At 43.3% G+C, this 20,608-nt stretch overlaps 1 protein-coding gene across 1 annotated transcript in view; it reads left to right on the top strand.

Moving 5' to 3' along the window:
- Window positions 1-20,608, top strand: part of Slc24a3 (solute carrier family 24 member 3) — a 478,272-nt gene that overhangs the window by 25,449 nt on the left and 432,215 nt on the right. The window lies entirely within an intron of this gene.

Here is a 20,608-nt window from a genome sequence, read left to right as displayed (position 1 = left end):
GTCTCTGATTCTGTCTGTCCTTCCGTGTGTCTCTCCCTCGGCTGTCTCTTATATCTACTCTTATCTTATCTCTCATCAGGTCTAGATCTTGTCACCTATATGTCTCTGATTGCATCCCTCCTGATCGTTAGACACATCACACAGCATCTGAAGCAGTGAAGTGCTGGAGGCAGGGGCATTCTTACATTGAATATTCTTTCATAGCCTCTCCTCTCCCAGTACATGAAAGTTGAACCATGTTGCCTGCATTTGAGGCTCCCATCATTCAGCTCTAGCCTACAGTGTCGATGCCCAGCCCACTCCAAAGACAGTAGGGTCAGGGTGCTTGTGGATTATCTGTAGGTTTGATAGCAAAGCGTTGGGTGACAAAGCAAAGGACAACATGTAGAAAGAACAAACAGAACAGCCGGCTGTAAGACCTTTATTGTGGACCTTATTTTATAGCCTAACTCAAATCCTGTGCTCATTACACCTCCCTCGAGTAGTCAGCCTCTTTGGGGGAGGGACTGGGTTATTGTTTCATGTAGTTGGCTTTAGGAGTAGGAGCCACTCTTTCCTGGTCCCATGGTAGTAGTGCTTAAACACAGTGCTTGTTCTGGAGATGCTCAGAGTCCAGTAGGGAGATAGACTTGTGTAAGCAAAGGACTCCTCAGGCCTCGTGTAAAGTCCCCTAAAGAGTAATATGGGAAGATGCTAGCTTGACTGTCAGGGTTAGGATCCAACAGAGTTTCTACTTTTCAGTGTGATTTTTTTTAATTAAAATATTTAATCAACAGATACATCATTTTCATTAATGATTCACAATGTGATGAAACACACACACATATATGTAATGATGACACGAATACACACATGTGTAATGATATTTAACAATACAGTCGTATTAATGAGCATCCATCACTACTCGTAGTAACTACTTGTGCTACTGTGAAGAAAATACACCATAATCAGTTGGACGTGCCCTGGTTTGTACACAATTTATTTATCCATAGTAAACATATGGTGTTTCATTGTATTTAGACAGTAGCAATCTGTCCATTTCATTTGGTATGTTACTTATTATCATTCAGTTATTATGAGAGCTTTGTAAAAAAAAGATCCGCCATCTCTTCAATGTTGGAGTGTTTTCCTAGGATATCCTATGCACCTTCAGAGGTTCTCTTCACCCCTCCTCCACACTACTCTAATGCAAGAAACTGCATTTCCCAGCACCCTTGCCTTCCATCTTCTAGGTAGATTTAGCCAACTTGATGTATGGAGTTGGGGACAAGGAAGGACCTCTTTTGCTCATCCCCTTCATTTATTCAAGGGAATATTCCTGGCAGTGGCTGTAACTCCTTTGACGCTAGACAGCCCCGGCCCTCATAGCTTGGCTTTCTGCACTCTTAAAATTGTAACAGTCAATAGTTGTCAACTTGACAGCATCTAGAATAACCATGGGAACAAGTCTATGTAGATGTCTGCAAAGGATTATGTAGATTACATTAATTAGAGTAGGAAGGTTTTCCTTAAATGTGGAAGGTACCACTCCCGGGATGGGGTCCTAGACAGCATGAAATGAAGGAAGGTAGCTGAACATGAGCATTTGTCTCTGCTTCCCGGCTGCAGCTAACGGAGCAGTTGACTCCTGCCGCTGCCAGCGTGCCTCCCCCACCATGGTGTATTCGCTTGAACAATAGTAACCGCAAGCCTTCTCTTGAGTTGTTTCTCACCAGATATTTTGTCACAGCAACAAGAAAAGCCCACGGTAAAGCATCGTCTTAGTTTGCCTTTCACCGCAGTAGAGATGCAGACGGTTTTCCCTGCTGATGGCTCTGGATCTGCACCCAGGTTAGCATGGGTGCGTACAGAGTCCTGTGACTGGTCTAAATAGAATATTACAGAGATGTCCTGGTTTCTTCTTCTGGGAACCCTGTGTACATTGTGGTAGAGGGAAGTGTTGTGACTCTAGGGATAGGCATAGGCATTGGTAGAGCTCAGTATAGATTAGTACCACACAGTATACCAGGAGAGGCAAGCTGCTGTTGCCCAGAGAATCATGGACTCTCCATCCCTCCCTAGGGATTGATAGACCAACCAGACTTTGTTTTGTTACGGACTTCTACCTAGACAAGGAGAAATCTTAAAATATGCATCCAGGCCACATTGGAATGTCAGTAGTGATAACAGCAAATCCCCTGTTGGACAAGGATACATATAAAGAAGAGAGAGAATATTCCTTATGACTTATGTTATTGTATTAGTCTTTTTTGCTAAAGAAAATACCCAAGGCTTGGTATTTTATAAGAAAAAATGGGTTATTTACTCCAAAATTTTGGGAGCTGATCCAAACAGATAGCTCTATCTCTGGTAGACAGTCCCTGGCTTCAGGATGTCATGGGAGATGTGCACTCAAGAGGAAGAGACTGCAGAGGAAGACAAGAAAGTCAAGATGGGCTCAGTCTTGCTCTTCTTAGAACAACTCACCCTCATACGACCCTTCAGGATCTGCATAAATGTTTCCAGGGGTAGCTGCTCCAAGAAGCTGACCATCTCTTAAAGTTCCCATTGTCTCCTAATGTCACCATCCTGGAGACCGTGAGTCTAACACTTGAGCCCTCAGAGGATATACCACATTCAAACACTGACAAGGAAGGTTAGTGTCTCTGCAGAGGGAACTTTGTAATCAACCAGACTTTTGTAGAACATTGAACAGATCCAGTCATTCTCTTTATCCCTGGCTGTTGGGGAACCTGCCCAAGCTCCAGACAATTCTCAATCATGAAATAATTAAAAAATATGAATTGTATCAACCATAGCCTGAAATGTTGACAAGGAAGCATGATGGCCTCACAGTAGACATTTGATGCATGCCGTTTCTCTAAACACAGCACTTGCCAATTGTACACGTGTCCCTCTTCCTTGGGGTCCCAGCTTAGAGGCCTCCAAGTCTCAGGTACTGTGTATTTCATTCACTTGTCCCTTCCTATCCACAGTGAAGGTCTTTCATGGTCAGCTGTCTAAGGACTTGCATGCCTGCTCCTGGGACAGGCAAGTATGGGGCAGGCCCTGGAGTTAGACAGAGCTAGTGGTCAGGGACAGCAGAGTCCTCCGCTCTTGTCCTGCTTCTTCAGTCTGCCTCTAGCCACTTTGCCGTCTGCTCGTCATCTTGAAAGGGATTTCGTTAGAAGGCCGTCTGAGAAGACCTGGTGGAGGTCCCTGTACGGTCTGAGGGAACTGCTCTCCGGGGTCAGTGTCTGTTCATGTTGGCCCAGCCGAGATACCTGCAACCTGGAATGGCTAGGCAAAAACTTGGGGCACCAAGTAGATCTTCCACGTGTTCTCCTTGAAGAGTACAGCTGGCATCCCCTCTCCATGGATTCAATCACCCAGATTAAAAAATCTAAAAAAAAAAAAAACCTGATTAAAATGCTGTCTATGACAAAGTGTATGGGCTTTTAATGTAGTGTAACCAATGTTTTCTACAGAATTCATTGTATTCAGTGTTATAAGTAATGCAGTTACTTAGAATGTATCGAGAAATGTGCACATTTTGTAAGGACGTGGTCTTTCTTTGGCTCTTAGTATCTGCAGGGTCTCCTGGAACCAATCCGCTCTGGATACTGAGTGGCCACTGCCGTCTGTCTCTGGTCTCATGTTAACGTGGATGTGAGAATGGCTGGGTTGACAGAGAGGTTGGGGAGGACAAATGTGCTGCTTTCATGTGGGGCTCTTAGTTCTGCCTTCTCTCTCAGTCCCTCCAGCCTCCACCTCTCCCTCTGCTGGAAGCATTTTGCTTCGGCGGATTTTACTTTGAGTAGGTTCTGTGAAAGCCCGAGCAGCCGAACGTTTCCTGTGGGTTTTCTATTTTCAACCTGAATAGGAAGTGACAAGGACAGCTTCAGAGGAGGGATCATGATTCATTCTGTTTCCTTAAAACCGCTCTTGGAGAGAGAAAGAAAGGAGAGAAAGAGAAAGGGGGAGAGAGAGAGAGAGAGAGAGAGAGAGAGAGAAAGGAAGAGAGGGAGAAGGAGCCAGAAAAGGGGGAAGGGAAGGAGGGAGAGAGAAAGGGAGGGAGAGAGTGTGATAGAGAGATGTTATGTACACACAGGAAATGCACTTACCATACATGTATAGATGCATTTTCATAAACCAAGTACCACACAGGTAGGCATAGGTTTATTCTGCCCAGTATTGTGTTCTTTCAGTGTATATGTGGATCCTTTGCTAAGAGTCACGTACGGGAGATTGAGCCATGTCCTCATTGGTGGTAGATGACCCCCAATCGCTGTCATTTACTTGTGAGAACTGATGAACGGCTGGCGACTTCCTGCGGGTTTATGTTATGAGCTGTGCCTGCTAAGAACATTCTTGCACGCGTCTTTTCATCTTTCCACGGTCACGTCCCTCTGCAGAATAGGGCTGTACCTGCATCTGACATGGCGCCTCAGCAGCCCCCGTCCTCCGGGATGCTCCTGTTTAATATTTAAGCAAGGAAGAAAGTGGTCTTCCAGTTTTCGGTCATGAGTGCTTGATAGAAGGCCTCATGGGAAAACCACAGCCAAGAGAGGATCAAAGGGTCTCTTGTGGGGGAGGCAGCAGCTGGCACCATGGTGCCGTAGCCTCTAACCCTTGAATCCTAGGGCCATACAAGGAGATGTGCCTAGACAGGGGACACACCAGAGGCACATGAATTGCCTTATGGAGGCAAAGACAATTACTATTATTATTATTATTATTGTTGTTGTTGTTATTTGATGCTCTTTTCCTCATCCCTTCCTTTACACACACACACACACTCACACACGCGCAGACCTTGCCCTGTGGTAGTATTGCAGGCAGGGGAATTACAGTGAGGAGAGAGGTGTTAATTATCTCAGGGGAAGTGTGATCGCAGTAGCCACAGCTCTGCAGAGGAATGCTTATTAAATGGAAACTGCAGGGATGAGTCTTCCCCAAATGACTGTGTCTGGGGTCTGCCCTGTAAGTGCCGTCTCTCTCCCATGGTCTCTGCGGGGCTGGAAGGGCGCTAAACTCATAATAAGTGGTGTGAGGACCAGACACCCCGTGGTAGAAATAACAGGGTAGCACATTCTCCAAACGCAGCACCCTCTTTCTGACCACACCCTCTGTGACTGGGGATCCCATCGCCAGCTTGCTGTCTGCTACTCTAAGGTAGCTCTGAGATGAGGGAGGGCTTGCTCCTCCTCCAAGGCCAGCCCTGATACACACAGGGAGGGCAGGGTGCTGTTGCTGGGAAAGACATTTACTTGAGACATTTTGTTACATTGCTAGAGAAGAATGTTCTTCCGGCTTTTGGCCCCTGTCTCTTTCATTCAGTCCAGCTCAGGCGTGGATAGAATCTCGAGAAGCCCCTATATATCTGTGGAGGGCTGGGATAGCCCAGGTTCTCTATGTTGGCAGGTAATTGGTTTGATTGATGTATTAGTCCTGTTGTGTGTTTTTTTTTTTTCTCACCCTTTCTCACCTCAGAAGTTTGTGAATCTGGTCTGAGTTCACAAGACACGGGGTGGAGGGGAAGAATCTAAAAGCCTATTTGTGTGTGTGTGTGTGTGTGTGTGTGTGTGTGTGTGCGTTTGTCCGTCTGTGTGTCCCATGCGACTCTATCCTCCGTGCTCTGCGGAACACCATAACAGCCACCGGAGTCAAATGGTCCGGTGTCTCTAGGAATAGAAGCCACACCCCTTGTGCCTTTCTGTGTGCATCATCTCATGGTCTGTTCTCCAACAGAGTCTTGCTCCCAGAGAGACCTGAAGACTACCACCTGCTGGCCAGAGGGAGCCCGCTGGTCTCTACCAGTAACTGTGCTCTGAGAAGTGGTTAGACATGGTGTGAGATCCCTTGTAGGCAGCCTTGACATGAGTCTTGGGCTCTAGCACACAAAACCAGTCTGGGAGACGTCCCAGACTGGCAGGGTCTAGCACTCAGATCCAAGGGAAGTGAGCGGAGTGGGTTTTATGTCACCACCAACCCCCTTCTCTTTTGACCATGGATGGGCAGCATCCTCCCATTGAAAACTCTAATGCTTAGGGCTGGAAAGCCTCCATCTTGAGGGCAGGCCACTCCTTGGACGGTGCAGGGCCGAAGTGATAGCTGGTGTGGAAAATGATTTAGAGCTAACATGCATCTCTTCTCTCTGGCCGTGTCTTCTCATTGACTGGCCCAACTCCGAGGGCCTAACGGAGGATCAATTTACAAGGAATAAAAAGGCTGCTTTATTAGGTCCCTTCAGTGAGTATCTCCTAAATATCCAAGGTCTTGCAAGATTCTGTGACTCAATCAATAAATCCATATATTAATAAAGCATCATTTCTTTCTTTTTCTCTGAAATTCCTCCTTGACCTCAGAGGTGCAGGGAAGCCAGGGAGGCCAGCATAGGTGTCTTACACAGGCGTTTGCCCCCACCCCTTGGGGCTGGGGACAGATAGGATAGAACTCTGACCTCTTCCCAGGGAGTCATCTCCTGCCAATGGTTAGCACTACGATATTCTTGACAGTTGAAAGCATGAGAGGCAGCTGGGAATGTTTTCTCGACTGGAGTCTAGTAAATCCCACTGGGAACTCCATAGCACATCACAGAGTTGATTTCATCTTGAAGCAAAGGGCCACCTTCTGTATTTTCCAGTCTGCTGCTCACTAGTCCCTAGTCCTTGGCTATTCCTGGCATGGGGTGGGTGGCAAGTGTGTGGCCTCTGAAAGAAGGCAGAATCTCTGAAATGCGGGTGTAACTAGAAGCCATGGGAAGCCACTGGTCAGAGCGGCAGGATGGTATCTGGACAGGAAGTGGATTTTAGTTGACGCCAGTTGTGAGTACAGGAGCCCCTGAGGGCCTGGCCTGCTTTAGGCCTTCATCTACCATCCTTATGAATCACCGTGTGAACTCACCTGGGCCAACCAGCTTGGATGGTAGCATTCAGTAGGTTTGGGGAAAGTAGACCTCCCGTATCCAAGAGTAGTAGGCAAGTAGGCAAAGCAGTGGTGAGATATGGCTGTTGGGTAGATAGAGCAGGATGTGGGAACTCCAGATATGTGGTGACCCTGTTTGAGGCCCATCAAAGCTTAGTCATATGTCCCTGTTTAGAACAGCTACTATAAGACACTAGGGTGGTGCGGACGCCATGCAGGTCTGGGCAATTCCCCAGGTGCCACCAGAACTGTGGGTTTTCCATTGCTAGTTCCCTCTCTGGCCCAGGACCATTTTCTACAGACGGCCTGGATCTGCTTGCAGCAACTCCATCACTCCATTCTTGGGATCGGGCTGTTGACAAGAGAAAGCCTACCCGTCTCACACAGACCAGATTAGGCTTCCAGGTCTGAATTCTGAAACCGTGAAAAGTACTCCCTGAGCACGCCTGGGACCATTTCTCCAAGTCAGCACAGATGAGCTGGTGAGAGTGGCTTGTAAGGCGCAATCATGGCATTGGCGGTGCTGATGGTGAAAACGTTAGCGCCCGGCCTCCGTAGCTGAGCTGGAGATAGTCCTTTCGGGCAGGTGGCTCTGCATTCTCTTCAGAACCTTTGGCATTTGCCGGGAAATGGCCATGAACAGTGAATCAGTGCCCTTCAGATATTATGCTTATTTTACGACAGAGTGGCTGCTTTTTGTCTCTGTGGCAAAGGGGTGATGAGAAAGAGTGGTAAGGACTGTGGAGATGCTGAATAAGAAGTGAACCTGATCCCAGCAGGCAGCACGTTTGAATGGCTCCCTTTGATTGGCCTGGTATACCTCCAAGGTTCCTGGACAGGTACTTTGGAGAAAGTGATTGGCTTCAGCCTATATCTCTACCTCAGGGTGATGGGATCTCCTTGCAGACTCCCATCCTCACAGGGAGTTTTGGTTTTGAGAGTAATAATAATTCTGTGGAAAAGCAGGAGGAGGTGAGGCAAGGTAAGGGGATGTACTGAAGCCAGATCCAAGAGGAGGATTCCTTTACAACTCAAAGGGAGGGGCTTTGGCAGTGTCGGGAGGCAGGTTGTGTGCCCTCAGAGGAGTAAATGGAAACCTCAGGTTTTGTCTGTGCTTCAGCTTCTTCCATTCACTTGCACCTTCCCCGAGGTGAGAGGTGTGAGGTGAGACCAGTTTGCCTTGTATTGTGTCTGAGATGCCCCACATAGATTGGGGTTTGGACAATAGCGGTCTGGGCCATGGAAAGAAGTGATTTTTCACTCTGTTCTCAAAACTGTACCCAAAGCAGCTGGCATTTCCCATACATGGCAATGTTCACCAGACAGTACTCACTCAAGGGCACATTCTCTCATTCCTTGCTAAATAAAAATGTTGAGAAATGGTGAACCACGGTTACTGTATGTATATATATGTATGTGTGTGCACACGCATGCATGTGTATGTAGGTATGGATGTATGTCTAAAGAATATGTCCATTCATTCACTTGGTTTTTATTGAGGAAGCTGGTAAAAGGAGTACAAAGAGCACGTAGTTGCTGGCCAGGGAGAGTAATCAGTGTGAAAACGGAGGCAAAATTGCTTTCCTCTTCAGTGGAAGAGGGAAAGTGAATTAAATGTACTCTATGAAATTAGCAAGTCCAGGTAATTATTTTGCGTCATCAATTTACAGTGTTGTAAAATAGCTCAAGGGTAATGAAAAGTTAGAATCATGTAATTTGGAAAATGTACTGTCAACAATACATGATTTTTCTATTGAAGCATGAATTTTTTTTTCTTAGTAAAATCCAGGAAATGTGCTAAGAAACTACCTTTCTGACTGATTTTTTAAATGTACAGATAGAAATAATGTTTTTAAAGATAAAATTTTGACATTCTCTCTGTCTCACTCTCTGGCAATGTTGTCATGTAGCCTAGGCTTACCTTGAACTCCCGACTCTCCTGGGAGAGTCTTATACTGGGATAAGGGCATATGCTTTCTTTAAGTAACTTGAAGAGTTATTTTAGAAGCAAATTACTGGATTTACCCTGTTTTGCTTTCCCAGGATTTGTACTAATGAGTCTAGAATGTGGTTATAAGAATACATGTATATATGAAGTCCTTAAGATGCTGAGCATGGGGATAGCCTCACAGCAGCTAATCTGTGAGCCAGAAGTGAAGAGGACCATACAGCAGGAAGAGCCACACATCAACAGCTGCATGGTAGATGCTGGGAGGTGTGGGGAATAGCACATTTGGAAACGTCCAGATAGTTGCAGGTGATGATATCAGCACTTCCAGGAACCGAGGGAAACTTCCCCAAGGAAGCAGTTGTTAGGACAAGAAGATGACAGTAGTGACGTAAATGCGAGGTGGTAGCTTTTGTCAAGGACACTGGGATGCAGGAGGCTTGGTGCCAACTAGAAAGACTGAGTATGGGAGATATGTGTGCTGGCAGGGAGTAGATGAATTTTAGGATGACCTGGGATGAGATGGGGGAAGGGAGGCAGAAATAGGAAGTTCTAAGTTGCAATAAGAAATTGAAGGTCTGTTGTCAGGGTGAAGGGAGATCCTTGAGGATTTTAAGCAGGTAGGGAATGACATAACCAGCCAAATCTTTTGTAAAGATCATTGTGATAGCTATGTGATGTCCAGTAGACAAGATACCCTGAAATTCCTCCTGATCCAAAAGCATGAAATGCTGGAGAAAATCATAGCAGGGGAGGGATAAGTTTACAGACAAGGAGAAGATATCCTTGGAACTGAAACCAAACCAAAGGACCAATATTCATGGGAGAAACATGCTGTCACTGACTGCTTCATTTTTTCTAGTGGCAATAGACAAGAAATGTACCTTTAATCAAGTGACTAAGGATAAAAGGTAAGGTTAGGGTTGGTCATGGGTTGGTGACCTAGATACAGTACACTCATCTGAGAGGGACATTTCCATTAATAAGAAAAATACTATATAGTAACTCTCCTTCAAAAGAAAATGATGAGAAACTTCTCCCTTTTGACCTGGGCTCTAGTTGGGAGTGGAAGAGCTCATTCCAAAAATATCTTTCCATGGACCTGCCATGTGGGTTTGAGAGTCTTTGTTTTCATGACTCTAAATATTCCATGCCAAGACCTAAATATAATAATAGGCTGCAAACATCTGAAGTTCTCTTAATCTAAGGAACTGCATCCAACAGCACGCATAAACATGCATATAAACCTTTTAAGCTGCATAGAGCAATAGTGATGGTATAATTGATTTGGGTAGACTGCCAGAATTAAAACACTACATTCTTGTGTTTTGAGGGGAAGAGAGTAGCTATTTTCATGAACGTATACATTTTTTAAGTTAAGTGTGTATGTGTACGTTAAAATCATGGTGAATTACTGAAGTAGTAAGAATAGGGAATGTGACTTCCAAGTGCAAAGAGGGTAACACTTGGCATAAAGAACCTTGTTGGTCCAAAGAAGAGAGCAAAAAAAAAATGGGAAGAAGAAATATAGGATAATAAAAAGTAAAGATTTAAAATAAGAAGGTAAAAACAAATCCAACCAAATAAATAATAAATGTAAATGGGTTATTTAAAAGAGATGTCCAACTGAATCATAAAAATCCAAAGTTCATCTCTGTATTGTTTACCACAATTTATATTGTTATACAATATAAAAGCATAAATGGCTAAAAAGATAAGAATGAAATGTTATGAACAAACACTAAGAAAAGATCTTAGCAGATAATGTAAGATATTGCTATGAAGCAGTTTTAAGGATCAAAATAATTGAAGTAAAGGGACAGTACCTAGTGATAAATAGTACTTTTCGTGGCAGTTTAAATCTAAGAAGTTAATGCAGTCATCTCAAAATATAATTCAAAGACAGAAATCATTATAAGTAAGAACAGACAAACTTACAAATTTACAATACTGATTTTAATACAACCTTCTTTGTACATGAATGGTCAAGAAGTCAAAATATCCACTTATGATACTGGAGACTTGAGCAGATGTTTGATCTGATAGATATATAGCACAGTATTCTAAACAATTAAGACTACAACATGCATACGAATTCTCCTTACACTTGGCCATGATGTAAGTTTCAGAAAAAGCAAGTTTTGGCATCCTTGCATCTAAGTTATTTGACCTCAGAGAGACACTTATGTCTAATTATATTTTGTCCTGTAGTCATGTGCCACTTAATGATTGGGCCTACTCTGAGAAATGGTGATTTTGTTGTCATGAGAATATTAGTGTTCACAGGCCAACCCAGATGGAATGACATTTTTCACACATGTATCCTATGTGCAGAGCATGTTACTGTGTTGAATCCCATAGGCAAATGTAACATTGTGGTTAGTATTTGCATATCTCAAAAGAAAAGGTTCATTAAAAGTACAGTACAAAAGATGAACAAAATCGTGTAGGCACCTACCATCAATGGAGCTTGCAAGCCTCGAAGTGATAAGGACAGGAGATAAGAATTGGCTAGGTAGGTTCAGGAATGCCCTTTCTACAGGAAAGGAATGCCAGAAGGGGTTTTATTTTTTTTTAGCTCCCCTTAAATGAGATCCCCTGCAAGGAGGCTGTACCCAAGGTTGTTTCTGCACCTCCAGACCAGACATTAATCCATTCTGGATTTTTATGGTGGAGAAGGATTTTATTCATCCCCTGATTTCAGCTCTTGTAGTGACAATAAGTTTACCTCTTCAGAACAGGAAATGTTACAACATCCTTGGTCAGGGATCTCTTGCAGCTCTTTAAGGGAATGACATTTCTTCTTGGTTAAAAGAATGGAATCTATTTCTGGCACTGGATAGACACCTAACTTTCCAAGCTCCCGAAAACTATAAATGTAAATCCAACTGGACCCCCTGGATCACCTGGCCAAGGGTGAGTCACTTTAGGAAAACTGAACCACCTTAAGGCATGCTCAAAAAATGGGAGGAATAATTACCCTTTTAATGATATAATGTACTTTTGATTCCAGAAAACTAACTCTCAGAGCCACTGCCATGCAGCTGGCTTAAGCCTCTGCTTTTCTGACATGGGAAAACATGCTTTTTCTTTTTCTTTTCTTTCTTTTGGATACTAGCCATAGCCTGTTCCAGGCTGAACTTTCTTCATTCTTCTTCTCTGAAGTTAACCCCCTTCTGGCCCACCATGTGGCTGCCCATCACAGGGGTTTCTCTCCTCTTCTCCAGCTTCTTGCCAAGCCCTGGAGTTTTTCTTTTAAATGATAATTGTTCTTCATCTTTCTCTCTCGAGTCTGTTCTTAAAATATTTTATTAATGAGACTAAGAACCCTTCAAGGAGACCCTAATTTCCCACAGTAATATGTGGTACTCCAGATGGAACTCCGCCAAATTTTCAGAAGCAGAAGCTTCTTTGTGCCAACCAGAGAGTGAGTGCTGAGTAAATTTGAAAACAGTACTGTCTGATCCAGAGGGCTTTATGGTGTTATGTTTGCTAAATTTAGAAAGAATTAATCTTAGCTACTATAACTTACAAAACGTATCTTCTAAGACTTTTGATCCTTTTGTAATAACATTTAGAACACGCTTGGTAGTTTTGTGAAAATACTTTTTCTCCCCCATGTATGGCAGGGTTTTGCTTTGTAGCCCAGGCTGTTCTAAAATTCACAATCCTGCCTCTACATTTTAAATATGACATTATAGTTCTACATTGCTATGTCTGGCCTCAAAATGCATTCTTTATATTCTTGTTGTTGCTTTTAAATGATTTTTCTAAGTCAAAAACACAAACACACACACACTAGCCCAGGCTGACACAGCACCAAGAGTCTCGGAGTCACCTTCTACCACCTCTACCTCTGTCCCACTGAGAAGTCTCCAGAGCAGGCCCTTTCCCAGGATGTTTTATAGTTAGCCCTCTAAAGAATGGATAAAGAGTAACAGTTCTCAAAAAGGAAATCACAATTGGGCAAGAAGGCTTTTGTTTGTTTTAATGTTCAACATCCATAGCTATTGGGAAAATGCAAATTAATACTACTTTGAGGTACCGCCTTCTTCTGATCAGAATGGCTATCATCGAGAAATCTTGACAATAAATGCTGGCAAGGATATGGGGGAAAGGGAAGATGAGTGAGAGAAGAATCGGCTAAGACACACTTTGTTCACTTTGTTTGAAAATGCCATCATGAGAGCTAATATTTTGTAGACAAATTAAAAAATTAAAGCCCTATAACTTGGCAAATAAGGAAGCTAGTGATGGTAGTTCATTATTGTTACCAGGTTCAGGCATTGTGTATAGTTGCACATTCTGTGCCCTCTTCAGTGGGCAGACAGCAGGTTCCTCTGCATCAGCATCAGCCCAGTTATGGGTGAAACAATGTACTATCTTCATGATAGCTAGGAACATATCCAGCTCTATTATAATCTCAGGGGACTTCATCAAGTGGAGTCTGTTGTTGACTGAGGCTGTTATGAAGTTCACAACTGTAGTGTACTACACCACAGTACAGAAAGACTAAAAATAAATGCATTAATTATTCACTCTAAGAAGTTAGCGGAAAAAGCAATCAAATAAACCCAGAGACATTCACAGGAAGGAACTAATCTTTGTGAGTACATCCAGTTAAATTAGAAGCAGAACTTACAATCTGCAGAACCATCAAAACCAAAACTGATTTCTTCTTAAAGAGCATTGAAATAAACTTCTCGATAAATTAGTCAACAGAAATGGCCAATATTAGACAAGAATAACAGAACATAGATGTAGCTGTCCAAGGAGGCCATTGTCAGCGCAGTAGGAGACCCAGGCAAAACTGTAGGTGTTCTAGAGAAACATATTCTGACATGATGTAAGAAAAACTGAACATTTAGAGGACTGTGCAATATTAAAATTTTTATCAGTATTTTTATGTCTTTAAATTTATTAATTGAGCTTACCTCACAAATAGATCAGCGAATAAAATATGTGATTCACAGAATAAATGTAGGAAGACATTTCACAAATTCAAATGTTCCCTTTTTTTATTCTCTCTCTCTCTCTCTCTCTCTCTCTCTCTCTCTCTCTCTCTCTCTCTCTCTCTCTACCACTCTAGCTCTTATACCTCCTGTCACTCCCCCAGTCTCTTTTTGCCATGCAGGACTACTAGAAAGTAGAAGTAGACTATCCAGAAAAGAAATATAGTTATTAGTTAAATATTAAATAAGTATTTCTTTTAAAGTCAAGAGCATGCAACATTGATCATATTATTCTGCTGTGGGATAATGCTCTTGTACACTGTAAAGATTTGTCACTTGTGTTGGTTTAATGAAATGCTGATTGGCCAGTAGTTAGGCAGGAAGTATAGGCAGGGTAACCAGACTAAGAGAATTCTGGGAAGAGGAAAGGTAGAGAGTCCCTCACAAGCTGGATGCAGAGGAAGCAAGATGAGAATGCCTTACTGAGAAAAGGTACCAAGCCATGTGGCTAAACATAGACAAGAATTATGGATAAATTTAAGTTGTAAGAGCTAGATAATAATAAGCTTGAGCTAATAGGCCAAACAGTTTATAATCAGTATAATCCTCTGTGTATTTCTTTGGGACTGAATGGCTGTGGGACTGGGCAGGACAGAAACTTTTCTCTACATTTTTCCTCTTAATCAGTATTTTATCTGAGCTTATAGTGATGTAATATGTCAAGGCAAGTTAAAGATAAAAGCATTTCCTCTGGTTAGTGGTGATTAAGAGCACTGATTGTTCTTCTAGAGCCTGGGTTCAGTTCCCAGCACCCATAACCAGTTGATTCCCAGTGATTTACAGCTATCTCTAACTCCAGCTCAGGGGGATCTGTCCATTCCATTTTGTGGGCTCCAGACACACACATGGTGAGCATATATACATGCAGACAAAACAGTCACACATTATTATAATTAATAAACAAAACTCAGTTGAATGCCTAAACACCAGTAGTATTCAAATAGGTGAATATGAACCATTTAGCAAGGAGAGGCATATGTCTTCTTCGTTGCCATCTCCTAGCATAGGGTCTTTGCTGACAGCCACCCTTCCCATTGAAGCATACTACACCCTGCAGCGTTCCATGCCAAAAACATCTCCTCAGTTGCTTCTCCCAGTGTTTGTCTAACTGAAGGGGAATTAAGGAGGGTGAAAAGAAAAAGAATCTAAATCCAATTTCTGAATGTCTTCAACACTTTCTAGTGATCTATGACTTTCTCAGAATACTCTTTAAGAGGGAAGGGTATAATCCAGAGGTAATAATTTTGTGGCTAAAAATATGAGGCTCCCAGCCACTGAAATGTTCAATCCTGGCAGTAGCAGACATCTCCCAGCTCTGTGTGGTACAGCAGCCAACATGTAGCCAAGTGAAAACTTGAACTGCAGAATCCAAATTGTCATATGCCCATCAGACTTTGAAGAATATGAATATTTCAGTAATAATTCTGTACTGATTATGTGTTACAAGGATATTTTTGATGTATTTGGGTTGTTTACATTTCTTTTAGAAAACTTGAAGTCGTAAGTGCTAGGCAGTGCGCAGTTCTATGTAGGACTTGCATCTGTACACATTTTGTTTCTGTTGGCCAACAGGGTCTATATCTGCTTTTCCTAGGTGTGTGGTCTGGGGCGAGCATCTCATCGTCCTGGTGTCTCATTTTTTCTCTTTTGTAGGCAAGGACAGTAAGTCTTGTGTGGAGGTCGAGAAATAATGGGGAAACCCATCTTACAGGGGCCCATTTAAGTCATGGTAAAGCTTCATAAAAAGTACACTGGATGCTTTTGTTCCTTATCTGCCAGTTCACTTTTGTTTGGGAACAAAGCAGAATTCCACAAATTGAGGAAAATGGAGGGACTTGGAAAAACCTGACCATAGTCCTGGCATCTTGCTTCATTGATTGGACCCAGAAGTCTGAACCAGCCTCTAAGTAAGCTTTGATATTTCTCTTCCTTACAGACTTGTACATATACAGAGAATCAATTCTATGTGCCCAGCATCCCACCCTCCTATGGACTAGAAGGGTAGGCTGATAGTAGAATGCTTGCCTGGCATGGATTTGACTCTGGGTCCCATCCTTAGGACATAAACTAACAACAGCAAAGGCTTTTAGCATTGGTTGTAAATGCACAGTGTGATGAAAAATAAAATACAAATATTTAGTTAGCACACTTTACACATTTTAAAAATTGAGGATCAAGTGTCTTCTTTGTAAAATAAAAAATTTAAAAACACCAAAAGAAAAAAAGGAGCAAACAATAACCGAGTCATCTGAAAAGGGTTTATGGCATGGAGCGAGCATCCCTAGGATGTTTCTGCTGGTGCTCTGCGTCAGTTTGCCTTTTGGGTTTTTAGTTCCAGGAAACATTTCCCATAGTTCCTCAGATGCAGCTCTCTTTTTCCTTCGCGGCTGCTTTCCTTGCGGGTGTTGGTAAGTTTGCCTTTGCTAATTCCTGTCACTGCAGTCTAGCCTGACCAACCACAAGTGTCATTATTCCCATGGGCATCTGTGTCTTCCATGGCTCCATCATCACCTCGTGGCCACAACATCCTCCCGTGGTACCGCATTCCATTGCTTTGCTTCACTTCCAACTTGGGGGTGACATCTTCTTTACATTATCCATCTCGTAACATGGGCTTACATCTAAGTCACATGGGCTTAATGCCTGAGAGATGGGAGGAAGCGTGGCTTCACGACCTGCTACCCTGTCGGGATGAGTCAGCTGACACAGCGACCTTTCAAGACTGACTTTGAAAACTTGGATATATCGGTCGCTGATCAAGAGGCCCGTGCTGTTTGAATGGTGATTTGAGTTAGCAGCAAATGCTGAGTTTTTGGTTGATATACAGTAGGAGCGATACTTGAACTGTGCTGTTGGGGTACTGCTGTGATTTATCTAGACCAGAGCAACCGACACTGGCGTCTTTCAGGACTGCAAGTGACGGCTGTATGTACTGAGCATGTTGTTTTAGGAGAGAGACTCACTGAGTCCTCCATATCTCTAGCCCCTCATCCGTATTGTAAGGGCTCCTTTTCCTAACTGCATTCCTCTGATGCTATCCTGTGCACATTCTGAGCATGGGAGGGTGATGTGCAGGGCCAGCAGCCATTGAGTCATTCAACAGCCATGTGCCCAGGCCCCATCCTGCAGTGGGCTAAGGACTGGCCTCTGGTACATTTTCTGGCAACTGAAAGTGCCTGAAATTGCTCTCATTTTTGGTTTTTGGCAGCTAGCTTTCCAGCATATTTTCCAAACCACTGCTTATACCGTTTGCAGAAGGTTTTAGAGTCGCTTCTCACTTGCACAACTTTCCAGTATCTTGATGGTTGAGATACACACGTTAGGAGCATCGGCTCCTGAGATTGGGCTGCTGTCCCATTTTCTAAATAGGACAGTCAGCTAATGGACAGGGCCTAAACTTGCATCGCTGCTGGTTAATTATTCAAAGCCGTGTTTCATCAAAGCCAGTGCCATTTCTCAGCACCATCGTTCTTCAGTGTTTTTAAGTGACCTAGGAATTACGGCCACCAGGGTCTACAGGGTGTGTTTGGGTTTACTTAGGATCAGATGTCTTTGCCTGGAGGGTTAAATTCCACTACAGAACTACCCCAACCAGAATAGAGGTGTGGCCAGAGGGAAAAGTTCAACTTTAGAGGAAGAAAGAGAAAAAGAAAAGAAAAAAACCAAACCAACCAACCAACCAACAACAACAACAGCAACAACAACAACAAAAAAAACAAAGACAAACGACAGCAAAAAGATTATAATCATTTTGTGATCCTTTACCACTAGATGCTTTAAATTGTGTTGGCAAATAATGCCTTTGCTTAAGAAATTTGAAACCCAATTTAAGTGAACTCTCTGGCTTTCGGTGAGAGGGGACCTGAACTTGAACTGAGCAGGGACTATGATGGGGGCTTCTGCCTATCATCCTACAATATTCTTCTAGTTAGGAGACATTAACTCACAGAGAAAACTAAAGCCTAGGCTGGAAAATAAAAATGCCCAAGATCGTATAGCTTTATATATTAGAAATCAATTTTAGTTTCTTAGTTTATCTGGTCTCAAATTCTTTACACCTTTCCATATGGGATTGTAAATGCTTTAGGTTATAGTTACCAATCTCCTGTCTTGGTACCATTATAGACATCACTAATTGATAGCCTATCTATTACCTCTACCTTATGACATACTCCTGCTTTGAAGGTATTGAGTGGTGCTCAGAATAGAAACTCCATTTGATTCCTTAAAGGAAAGGTAAGGCAAGCAAAGAGATTTTAGGAAAAGCTATCCTAAAGAACCAGAGGGATCCTGATGGCAGGTAGCTCTCAGGCCAGTATGATCTCTCATTGCTGTATTGCTCTCCTGCCTGGCATTTTCTTAGGCCCATTATTTCTATATTAGGGGTAGTAAGGGAGAGCTAAAGTCCCCAGAGAAATAAGCCACAGACAGCAAAGGAAAACAAGAACTTGTGAATTTAAATCCTGCATGTTCAGCCAATGTCTTGGTTGGGTTTTCCTAAAAACAGACATTCAGATTAAGTGCTTTAGTATAAGGAGGTGACCCAGGAAGCAGACAGAGGGGATGAGGTAAAGTGAGGAAGAAGGGCAAATGAATACCATCTGTTTCATGTGGGTTATGTGATACACGTGCATATATGGGGAGTGTGTTAACATTTGTGTATTTGTATACATACATGTATATATATATATAAGCACATACATATAGACAGAGATTCACATGTTCCCCACATACATGAAAAGCAAGTGAACATCTGTATGCCTACATGTGCATCCACATGCAAGTTGAGGCCAAAAGTCAAGTTCAGGTGTCTTCCATGAGTGTTCTTCATGTTCTTCCTTTAGTTTTGGAGGCGAGGTTTTTCATTGAATTTAGCAGGCTATCTAATGAGTTCCAGGGATTCACCTGTCTCTACTTCCCCAGCACAGGCATTGCAAACACATGCTGTCATAATTGTCTCTTACATGGTTGCTGGTCATATGAACTTATGTCCTCATGCTTTCAAAGCCTGTGTTTTACCAACTGAGCCATCCCCTTAACCCTGAATGCTTAAGTGCTCTTAAACTGAGCACTTCAGTGGACTTGTGAGACTTAACCTTACTGGGATCTTAGGGTGTGTGTGTGTGTGTGTGTGTGTGTGTATGTGTGTGTGTGTGTGTACAGCTTCAAGATAATCCCATTGCAGAGCAAATGAGATGGAGGATTTTCCCACCAAATTAGTCCTCTGCAGGTTGAGTGTGCTTCTCATCCCTCCTCTGCCCCTGATGAAATCTCCTCCTTCTTATTCACAAATAAACAAATGCTGGGGACAGTCCTTTGAGAAAGGTGCTGGGAAGCAGTGGCAAAACATGGAGTAGAAGTGACGTGGGCACTCATATGCCTACAGAGGATGCTTCTCCAGCATCTGTCTGTAAAAGGAACGGCGGCGGTTGGGCGCCATAGAAGGAATGGAGGGTGGCTTCCTGCCGCCCGGTGCCACTCTGTTGCAAACGGAGCAGCAGAATGCATCCTGCCACCTGGCTTCCCGGCTACTTTACACCCGAAATAATTACACGGAAACTGTATTCTTTTAAACACTGCCTGGCCCATTACCTCCAGCCTCTTATTGGCTAACTCTCACATATTGATTCAACCCATTTCTAATAATCTGTATCTCACCACGAGGTCGTGGCTTACTGGGAAAGATTCAGCATATCTGACTTGGCAACTTCATGGTGGCAGCTCTCTGCCTCTGCTTTCTTCCTCCCAGAATTCAGTTCTGTCTTCCCTGCCTACCTATGTTCTGACCTATCAGGCCAGGCAGTTTTCTTTATTAATTAACCAATGAAAGCAACAGATAGATAGAAGACTCTCCTACATCATCTGTCTTCTCTCCAACTGACTCAGAATGATGGCCACCTGAGAGCCAAGCTAGTCCAACCTCCCTTGCTATAGGAAGTCACCCAGATTTTCTGTGTTCTGAACTACTAATGCCATGTCCACGCCCCCTAATGGTTTCTCTCTACACCTAGGCAACATGCCTAGTGGTTGCAGCCAACTCTGTGGATTTGAAGCTTATGGTGCTCGTTGATTCCATCAAAGACAGCACAGAGTGCTGTGTGTAACTCCTAATAAATTCCTCGTTATCTTTTACAACCATTATGGGGAGAGTATCATTCCTCCGGATACGGCGGGCCATGTCAGCCAGAGCCAATGTTACCCTAGATAGCTGTGGATGCGAGATTAAAGAGGTGTCAGGGCCAAAATAACTGCCTTTGAGATGGAGCCAGCTAGTTTTGTATGGCAGAAGGGCAGATCGAAAGCAGGATGAACTCAGATGTGTTTTTGTGTGTGTTAGGGATACCCTTAGCTTTGGAGGGTCCCAACAGCTATTGGAAGCAATAGCTTTGCCACCAAAGCCTGGAACAAGAATAGACAGCCAGGGTGATGACAGGGCAGTAATCCACCCATGGTAATAGGCGCTAATTAACTCAGACAGCTGATTTTAGTCATTTTTGTCATCTGTCGAAACCAGCTAACTGGCAGAGTGGTTCCATTTCATCTTTTCCAATGAATAGCTGCTTAGAGCTGTTCTATTTTCCTGTCTTACCTCTCTTCTTGCTTAAAAAAGTTCCTCCAGATGGAATAAGGGACATGTTTCCCAGAAACCCCTGCGCATTCCCTTTGAGTTGTCTTGCTGTGTTCATTTGCATGTGACATTGTCCCATGTGACTCTGGGAACCAGCAGCCAGCAACTCCATGG

This window comes from Myodes glareolus, chromosome 10, assembly GCF_982192425.1.
Source record: "Myodes glareolus chromosome 10, mMyoGla1.1, whole genome shotgun sequence".
In the NCBI taxonomy this organism is placed as follows: domain Eukaryota; kingdom Metazoa; phylum Chordata; class Mammalia; order Rodentia; family Cricetidae; genus Myodes; species Myodes glareolus.
The sequence above is the reverse complement of the archived record's forward strand: the minus strand, read 5'-3'. Positions and strand labels throughout refer to the sequence as shown.